We start from the raw sequence: 10,219 nt of genomic DNA on the forward strand, positions 1-10,219 counted from the left end.
ATGAGCAATATTGTCAGGTTTCTGTTTTACACTGGCCAAGCAGCACCAACATAAAGCCTACCTGGTGTGTCCTAACAGCAAGCCGGCAATGCAGAATCAAAAGAGGCTTGATATAACAAAGCAGCACACCTGTCACCAGCTGATTTTGCATGTTTATAACATCAAGGTTTTTATGTGTTCCTGATTAAACGGGCCATCACTTCCTCTGCTGATGATTTGTGATGATCTGTGGGAGGATTTCTCTTCTGTCTCTGTGTGTGTGCTTAGTGCACACAGCTCTGTGTCACTGCATATTATCAAGCAAACTGTCCTGCACTTTTTCCTAAATGCGATATGAAGATATGTCCTTTAAAACCTGAGTAAAACATACCAAGGACACAAAAAATAGTATTTTTCCCTGCCCCTACTACACTTTACCATGAAATATAACTAGAATCCTTCAGAAATCTTGAATTATTTGTATTACTATGTGCCTCTATACTAAGTTTTAATGCTTAAATACATTTTCTCATAAGATATTCATAATGTTTGTTAAACTATAGATTTTAGTCGTGTCCCCAAGCTCTCACTTAGTCCTGTTGCTCTAACACATACCCACTCTAAAACTTTGGGACATTAAACAACTCACATGATCAACAAGAAGGAGCATCATTTGAGTCTCCTGACAGCCAAAGCAAGACCAAAGGTAAATTCAATCACTCTGTTCCCGTGTTTTTGATCATATTGTTAGTGTGACTAAGAATGTCAATTTCAACATTAAGCCATGTAACCTAAACAGAATGACATTTCACAAGTGAGAAGTGGTTTACAATGTTTTACTGTTACGTTTGTGTCAAATTTGAATATAAGGCCCAGCCAGACTGATACTAAATTAAGATTTTTTTTTTAATTCTTTATTTATTGTAATTAGTTATTTTCATTGTCAATTAATCTATCAATCATTTTTCACTAATCATTTAGTAGTTTGATACATAAAATGTCAGAGTGGTTTAAAATTTTAAAGTTATTCAATTTACTGTCAGAGAGAAGTAAAGAAACCAGAAAATATTTGCAATTGAGAAGCTGAAATCTGAGAATTTGGTCTTTTTTTTTCTTAAAAAAAAAACAAAACAAAAAAATTAATCAATAATCAAAATGCTTGGCACTTCTGTATTAATCATCTGATCTATTAATGGACTAATTGTTGCAGCTCTAGATGTCAAGTCCACTTACAGACATTGACACATTTTGAAACGTGAAACTTTGTTGTGTTTTCCTTAAATTTGTCTCCTGTAGAATTCTGACATCAAACATAATTCTGGTTGTTTATAGCTCGTAAAAACATCCAATTTAATGTGATGAAAAGGAGAAATATTCATTTTGAGTAAATACATATAAAAATTTGTGATTTATCACAGCTGTAAGGTGCTGGACAAATGTGAATATACACCTGGAAAATCCTGGAAAAATGCTTGAATTTGACTTAGGAAAAGGTGTACGAACCCTGTATACAGTATGTCTATCAATATGTAGGCCTAATTTACCACAGCTATAAGGTGCTGGAAAAGCTTGAAAATGCTCGAAAAGTAGAAGAAAACTTGTGTTATGACTTCAGTGAATATGTAAAACAAAAGGAACAAAAGGAAAATTTTATGTAAACTTGCAGCTCTAAGTCATTTATTTTCACTTGCAAACATGTAACTTTTATTTATCAGACTGGATAACTATTACACTGCAACTCGGTGGATATGCTATATATTTTTTATGTAAATAAGTATTTAATTCATCAACATGATTTTAACTGTGGACAGACCTCCTGCCTCCATACACCGGCATGCACTAGGAGCAGATTAGAAGGCGCAGATCACTGTTCCAGTATGGCGGCCGCGTTGACGTATCGTTTCAATGAAGAGCAGCAGTCAAGGCTGCATCTACGTACAAAAATCCTCCATTTACCGGGGGTTTCCATCAGACGCGGCTTTGTGACGTCGGGTGTGCACCGCGGTTTTATTCCGTCATACACGCGACTGCAGTTCCCACCAGCAGCGCTTCAGCAGTGGAGCGTTTTGCCCGTCTGTTATGGGCACTTGCTCTAATTTTGATGATTAAGTCCTCTTTCCTTGCTCTTTGTGCTTCTACCATGGATAAACAGCCTGTGTAGTCAACTAGCTGCTTCTGTGTGTCTTTATGATCGCGAATCTGCACGGAATCTTTCATTTTGAAATTTAACCGGATTCTCCCTGGCTTTTCCGTGTCTGACTTCCTACCCGATCGACCTGTTCTGTGCTAACTGACGCGCCATCCTTTTAACGAAGTGGCCCGAGATTGACCTTTGGACAATTTGAATAGTTTAGCCGTTGTTTTTCGATTGAGTAATGACAAAAGGTAAAGAATCAAGTTTAATTTTTAAAGGTTACATTGGCAGAATAGCCACAGTATCACGAGTGACACCTGCGCTTTCCCCACTATTTCATATCAATATGGCGGCCCTTACGAAGGTCTATTAGGCTTTCAGACCTTGCTGGGTAAATAAATAAATAAATAAATAAATAAAATGACAGGCCGTCTGAATGAGAACGAACTAACTCCTGCCTCCTGTGGCTAATGGCGGGAAACACTCACTACAACGACGGTTGAAAATACTGCCGGTAAAAACAATAGTTTCGGTTTTCTTACACACAAAAATAAATTAATTAAACTAAATAAAACCAGAATGAGGCTTAAGTTAACCTTACAGGCTTGTGTTTTCCCCTGGGCCATTTTCCATTCATGTCAAAGTTGTTGGCCTTATCGATATCGATATCATAACCGCTCTTGCAGCACGCGGAAAGGGGCGGGGTCAAGTAATGGTAGTGGGCGGAGCGTAGCCTATGTTAGTTTAAAAAAATCAAATTCTTCCATCTGCTGGACGCCTGCAAGAAGCAGAAGAGACAAATCTACTCAGCTGATATAATGGAAACATTTAAAACAAGTTTTATCAAATAGAAAAATATATTTTGAATATGCCTTTTTATTGAGAAGTACAAGATATAAATCTGTGCTCAACAAAATATAATGGATCTCTACTCAACTAATAAAATGGAAACTTACATTTAAAACATTTTCCACTAATTAAATGTATTAATATATGTTTAATATACCTTTTCACTAAGAAATACAAGATATAAATGTCACTGATATGATACAAAGCTTATATATCAAATATGAAAATATATGAAAAATAAATCTGAATTCCCAGCCAGCAAAGAATGTAAATTTTTTATGTGATACTATTTTGATTGTAGGTTTTTAAAGCAGCTCCTTGTGTTATAGCATTTAAAACCACTTTAAAAAATTCTCTAAAATTCTCTAAATCTATTTTAATTTAATTTAAATAATAGATTATTCACTGCAGCGTTAAGTGGTTTATGTTCATTTTTAGGTTTATTAGTTTGCCCTACTGCTCTTTTTATTATTATTATTATTATTATTATTATTATTATTATTATTATTATTATTATTAATTACTGATTGATTGGTTGAGTTTTTAAAAAAATGTGAAATTTCCACCCAGTGAAGCATTTTTCATCAGAGTCCATGATAATGAATTGGTCGCTGCATGTGCTCTGCACATGGTAGTATGTTCTTCTTTATTTTAAAATTGTAATCCATCTAATCATCGACATTTTTTACTAAATGCATCTTTCATCTGATTATGCCTGTTTTATCTGTAACTGCAATGGAATACAGTTACCTTTTTTGTATTCACATTAGATAATTCTGTTACATGTAATCTATTACTCCCCCAGCCTGGGTGTCCATCAACACTACACTCAGAAAAGCATAATTTCATATGAATGCTGGTGTTTCTGAGTGCAACATGTTTGGAGTTTGTGTATGTCATGTAACTGAGACACAGAGTTGGTGAAATAAACTAACTTGAGCACAACTTTTGCCTGTTAGTGTTTAGAGGACTGTGGCAGCAGCATGATGACAGTTGAGCGCTGCTCAGACCGGCCTCAGAGGTCAGCAGGCTTGGGGCGGGTAGGCAGCGGGGCAGTCAGAGTCCACAAAAAGATCCAAACATCTCATCTCAGGAAACATGGCAGGAAACACAAGGCTTTTCTGTGGGAAAGATCAGTTTGCATCAGGCTCAAATCTCCCATCCTATTATATTATAATTCAGTCTTTGTTATAATTAGTTTTTGTTATCTGTATCTATCTTCATGTTTTGTCCCCTAGAGGTGCACTTCAGAGAGCACTTTGCCACATTTTGTCTACTAGAAGGACACCCTAGGGCATTTTTCCATGTTTTGTCCACCATGAGGGCACTTTATAGGGTATTGCATAATGTTCTGTCCACTGGAAGCGAATTTTAGAAGCCCCTTCACCATGTTTTGTCCACTGGAGGGGCACTTTAGTGGGCACTTTTCCATATTTTGTCCCCTAGAAGGACACTTTAGAGAGCAGTTTACCAAGTTTTGTCCAGTATAGGGCACTTAAGAGGGCACTTTTCCATGTTTTGTCCACTAGAGGTGTACTTTAGAAGGCACTTTATCACATTTTGCCTACTGTAAGGGCACTTTAGAAGGCAATTTACTGTTTTGTCCAGTAGAGGGGCACATTAGAGGGCAGTTTACCACGTTTTGTTCCCTATAGGGCACTTTAGAGGGCACTTTTACATGTTTTGTCAACTGGAAGGGCATTTAAGCGGGCACTTTTCTGTGTGTTGCCCACTGGAAGGGCACTTAAAGAGGGCACTTTTCCATGTTTTGTCCACTAGAGGTGGACTTTGGAAGGCACTTTACCACATTTTCCCTATTGGAAGGGCATTTTAGAGAACACATTTTGTCCAGTAGAAGGGCCCCAATGGGCATTTTATAATGTTTTGTCCACTGGTCTGAGGAGCAGGGGAAAAAATAAAAAAATAAAAAAGAGCACCTCGTGGACGCAGTGGGGCACCAGCATGGTGAAAAACTTTAAACATAATTGTGACAACCTCTCCAACTTGGCACTAGGTGTCCCTGTTGCTTGCTGCTGCTGCTCCTGTTCTGTCTTGCAGGAAGGAAAGGTGCCAGAAAGGAAGTGAAAGAGAAAGTCAGACTGTTCAGATGTGTTTTTAAGCTGCAGAGAGCAGAGAGAGGACAACGGCAAGACAGGGTGAGTCTTAATAGCTTGCAAATAATAATTACTACCATTATTGATGAATCTGCTGATTTCTTTGTTGTTAAGTCTGTTAAACTGTCATGCAGGGAAATTTTCATACAGCCCATGGACTGGGAGATGTCTTCCTTTTTTCTCTTCCTCGTTTCTGAGCTTTCACAGCCACACAGTTAAAATGAATAAGAAGCTACCAACTTTAGAGGTGCAGTACTGACCTCATTATACTGTATGTGTGTGTTTGTCTCCAGTGATACTTGTTTGCCTCTCAAACATGAGAAGATGAGTGATTCAGAGAAAGAGGTGGACAGAGAAAAGTCTGTAAGCCGAAAAGAAGAAGGCGGCAGACAATCCTCAGACTTCAGTGATGAACCTACAGACTCAGCCACGAAGTAAGAGACAACTTTTAAAAATGCATGTCCCCCTTTGGCTTGTAGTGCTGTTTATCCAGCGTCTCTTTCTGAAAAAGAGAACTACTTTCTTTCGATTAGAAAACAGTCTTGTTCCAGTAGAAAATAGTTCCTACATGAAACTAGAAAGAGATGCTGGTTTTGAAATTTTCAGATGTAGTTTTTGGTGCTTTGAGCACCACAAGCTGAGTGCCGTCTAGTTCCATCATACTGCAGAGAAGGCAGACATGTCTATAACTGATATCTCTAAAACTCTGCAACTCACATTCAAAAACAATCTAGATGGATAAATAGCACTGCAGGTCAGAGAAAAAATATGTATTATATCAGATTTTGAGTATGCATATGGATATAAATATGTAATTTACCACAGCTGTGAGGAGCTGGAAAACCTTGAAAATGCTTGAAAAGTACTTGAATTTGACATTGAAGAAGGTGAAGGAACCCAGGAGAAATAAACACATTGATTTGTTGTTATTATTAACCCAGAATCATGCATCATGTTAATGTTGCTTCTGTTCTTTACAAGTACAAGTGATTTGTGTAAAACATAAGTTATTTCCACAGACAAAGAGCAGAGTCTCCGGTATCCAGCTCTGTTAAGAGTGACCACTCCAAAGAGGATCCTCCAAAATTCAGTACTGAACCTGAACCTTCAGACACAGAGTAAGAGACTGTTTCTACTATAAATATATTTTAAAAGGTCACAGTCTTGGCTGTGAAACCTTATAATGGGCCAACCTTCTAGTGATATAAATTTTTACTAAATAACTTTCTTTACAGCTGAGGACTTGAATGTTGTCAACTCTGTCAGACACAAAGAACACACATCAGGTGTATTGTGACATTTTGTTGTGATGAGTTGGCATCACGTACAGGGGCGTGTCCAAAATTTTTTGACTTGGTGGCCTGTGTTGTATGAATGCATTTTCTCCAAAAAACTGGAATTAAAGTGTTGATAGTACTATTTTTTCAGGTAGTGCATGCTTTGTCCTAATTTTCAAGAATGGGTGACCTGTAGATTATTCAGCTTTTAATGTCAAGAACCACATATTGTATATACAGTATGTCACACTGATGCAATGTGTTCATCTCCCCAGACAGTGGAAAAGCAGTTTTCTTACTGAGGAGGAGCATCTTTCTTTGTGCGATTTATGTCAGAACATCCTGAAGGATCCAGTCTTTACAGAATGTGGACACAGGTTTTGCGGACCGTGCATCACGTCACACCGCGACCAGTCAGCTTCAGCAGGGGACTCTTCGTGTCCCAAGTGTGCAGAAGCGACAAGAGCTGGAGTGAAGACCTCCACTGTACAAAGTAAGATCTGACTGCTGATGTCATCATTTGTTGTGTTGTACAGCATAGAGATTAAAGGTGCAACATGTAAACTTGTGAGCTTAGCTGCCTTGTTAACTAATCATAAAACACACTTCATTCAGATGTCACAGAAACAAAACAAAAAACTCACCAAGATCGTCCTGGTTCATCATTTCACTGTTCCAATAATCACCAGCTCTGGTTTGATCTGCATAAGCCCTTAATCTACTGAATTAGATGTGAAAATATTCTGGCCCCCTGCTGCCTCTCTGATGCCCAACCTCCGTCTCGCACTCGATGCCTCTCCTGAACCCACTGTGTATTCATCATACTGGATTCAGAGTCCTGGTCAGAGTTCTGTTTTCAAACTGGCCTCTATCTGTCTTGGAGGTTGCACTCACTGGGAGGCTACTGAGCCAGATTCTGTTGCCCGCTTGCGTGGCTCTGGGTCAAGTAGTGCCACCGCCGGCATTCCCCACTCTGTCTCCCACACCCCAGGCCTGAAATCCTCCGGTGCTAGCTGTGTAAACACCAAAACTCCTGCAGTACTCTGAGCTCCCTGTCTTGGTAGAGTCAGCTAATAGGACTGCTACCCACCTTACGGCTAAATGAGCTAATTAGCTAACAGTGGCTACATTTGGCGGTCATCAGAGTAACCCTGTACTGCTAGCTAAAATCTTGCAATTCTTACATATTGTCTCTTCAAATATTTTTTAAAAAATCATACAATTTCAAAATCTTTCTTTATTTTTGCGTGCACTACTTGTTTTAATGTTGGTCATGAAATTAATCACCGGACCATTTTCCTTCTTTTTCAGCAGATAGTGCTCTGCAGGAGGTTTTGGATGAACATAGGCTTAGCCTGAAGAAGAAATATGAACGTGTGAGTGAGGGACTTGATAAAACAGGAAGTGATACCCTCCTCAACAGGATCTACACTGAGCTCTACATCACAGAGGGACAGAATGAAGAGGTTAACACCCAACATGAGGTGAGGCAGCTTGAGACAACTTCCAAGATAAAGAACTTCCATGACACTCCAATCAAGTGCCATGAGATTTTTAAAGCTTTACCTGGCCAGCAGAGAAACATCAGAGTCGTTCTGACCAATGGTGTCGCTGGAGTTGGAAAAACCTTCTCAGTGCAGAAGTTCACTCTGGACTGGGCAGAGGGTTTGGAAAACCAAGATGTCAGTCTGCTGATTCTGCTTTCGTTCAGGGAGCTGAACTTGATCAAAGATGAGCAGTACAGTCTTCTCAGGCTGCTCCATGTTTTCCACCCAACATTACAGAAGGTCACAGCAGAGAAGCTGGCTGTCTGTAAACTTCTGTTCATCTTTGACGGCCTGGATGAAAGCAGACTTTCACTGGATTTCAACAACAGTCAGGTTGTGTCTGATGTCACACAGAAGTCATCAGTCAACATGCTGCTGACAAACCTCATCAAGGGGAATCTGCTTCCCTCGGCTCTCATCTGGATAACTTCCAGACCTGCAGCAGCTAATCAGATCCCTCCTTCATATGTTGACAGGGTAACAGAAGTACGAGGCTTCACTGATGCCCAGAAGGAGGAGTACTTCAGGAAGAGATTTAGTGATGAAGATCTGTCCAGCAGAATCATCTCACACATCAAGACATCCAGGAGCCTCCACATCATGTGTCTGATCCCAGTCTTCTGCTGGATCACTGCTACAGTTCTGGAGGACATGTTGACCACAGAGCAGAGAGGAGAGCTGCCCAAGACCCTGACTGACCTGTACTCACACTTCCTGCTGGTTCAGACAAAGAGGAAGAGGCAGAAGTATGATGAGGGTGATGAGACAAGTCCACAGGAGCTGATGGAGGCTGACAGTAAAATTCTGCTGAAGCTGGGGAGGCTGGCGTTTGAACAACTGGAAGAAGGACACATCATGTTCTATCAAGAAGACCTGGAGCAGTGTGGTCTGGATGTCAAAGATGCCTTAGTGTTTTCAGGAGTTTGTACAGAGATCTTCAAAACAGAGCGTGTGATCTTCCAGAAAACAGTCTACTGCTTTGTACATCTGAGCATTCAGGAGTTTCTGGCTGCAGTCTACATGTTCCACTGTTACACCAACAGGAACACAAAGGTACTGAAGACATTTCTGGGGAAAGACTGGGACTATGACAATAGTAATGATGCCAATGATTACCCATCCCTGGATGTCCTCTTGAAGGGAGCTATGAAGAAATCCCTCAAAAGTAAGAATGGGCACCTTGACCTGTTTGTTCGCTTTCTCCACGGCCTCTCTCTGGAGTCCAACCACAGACTCTTAGGAGGCCTGCTGGGTCAGACAGACAACAATCCAGAAATCATTCAGAGAGCCATCAGCAACCTCAATAAACAGAGGATGATAGACTCATCCCCTGACAGAAGCATCAACATATTCCACTGTCTGATGGAGATGAATGATCACTCAGTACTTAAGGAGATCCAAGAGTTCCTAAAGTCAGAGAACAAATCAGAGAAGGAACTCTCTGAGATCCACTGCTCAGCTCTGGCCTACATGCTGCAGATGTCAGAGGAGGTTCTGGATGAGTTGGACCTACAGAAGTACAACACAACAACAGAGGGACGAAAGAGACTGATTCCAGCTGTGAGAAACTGCAGAAAGGCTCAGTAAGTCCAGATGGGATTAACATTATAAATCAGTGTAGATTTGTAATGTAGTCCTGCAAATAAACACTATACAATATATTATTCTTAAAATTGTGGTTCAAAATGTTGATTCTGTTTACTGCTCTCAAGTTAATGATCCTTATGACTGAATGATCCTTAACAGTGTGAAATAAGATCAATATCAGTTTCAGGAGGTCATAGAGAATTGCTTACATTTTATAGTGAGCAGGGGGATTTTTTTATGAATTGGTGTTTTCATTCTTTAGACCAATAAATATTTTTTTATTCTCAACTATTGTCAATCTATTTCTAAATTGTGCCATTGTTAATTGATGTAACTGTTTTATATATATTGGTTTTATGTCCTTAAAGTAATGCAATTATCATTTTAATGCCATTATCACAAGATGAGATGTTAATTATTTCATTATCTCAAGTAACAAAGCTTGTTTTCACCCACTATTATGTCCAATTTACTACTGATGCTGCACCAATCCACCTCTTTCTCATGCTTTATTTTACTGTCACTTGTAAACAAGATCCCAAGAGACTTAAACCCCTTTGCTTGGGGCCGCTATTCACTCCAAATCTGGAGTGAGAAGTCCACCGTGCCCCAGCAGAGAACCATACACACTCCGCTGCAAACTGCACCAGTGCGTACCGACAGGCACAGTCTAATGAAGCCAACAGAACCTTGCCATCAGCAAAAGCAGAGTTGAAGATGTAGAAGACAGGT

At 39.7% G+C, this 10,219-nt stretch overlaps 1 pseudogene; it reads left to right on the top strand.

Moving 5' to 3' along the window:
- The first annotated feature begins 5,400 nt into the window (after nt 1-5,400).
- On the top strand, nt 5,401-9,581 carry LOC146322064 (NLR family CARD domain-containing protein 3-like; annotated as a pseudogene).
- The last annotated feature ends 638 nt before the right edge of the window (nt 9,582-10,219 follow it).

Source organism: Lutjanus erythropterus, chromosome 9 (assembly GCF_056507025.1).
Source record: "Lutjanus erythropterus isolate fLutEry1 chromosome 9, fLutEry1.hap2, whole genome shotgun sequence".
Classification (NCBI taxonomy): Eukaryota; Metazoa; Chordata; class Actinopteri; order Lutjaniformes; family Lutjanidae; genus Lutjanus; species Lutjanus erythropterus.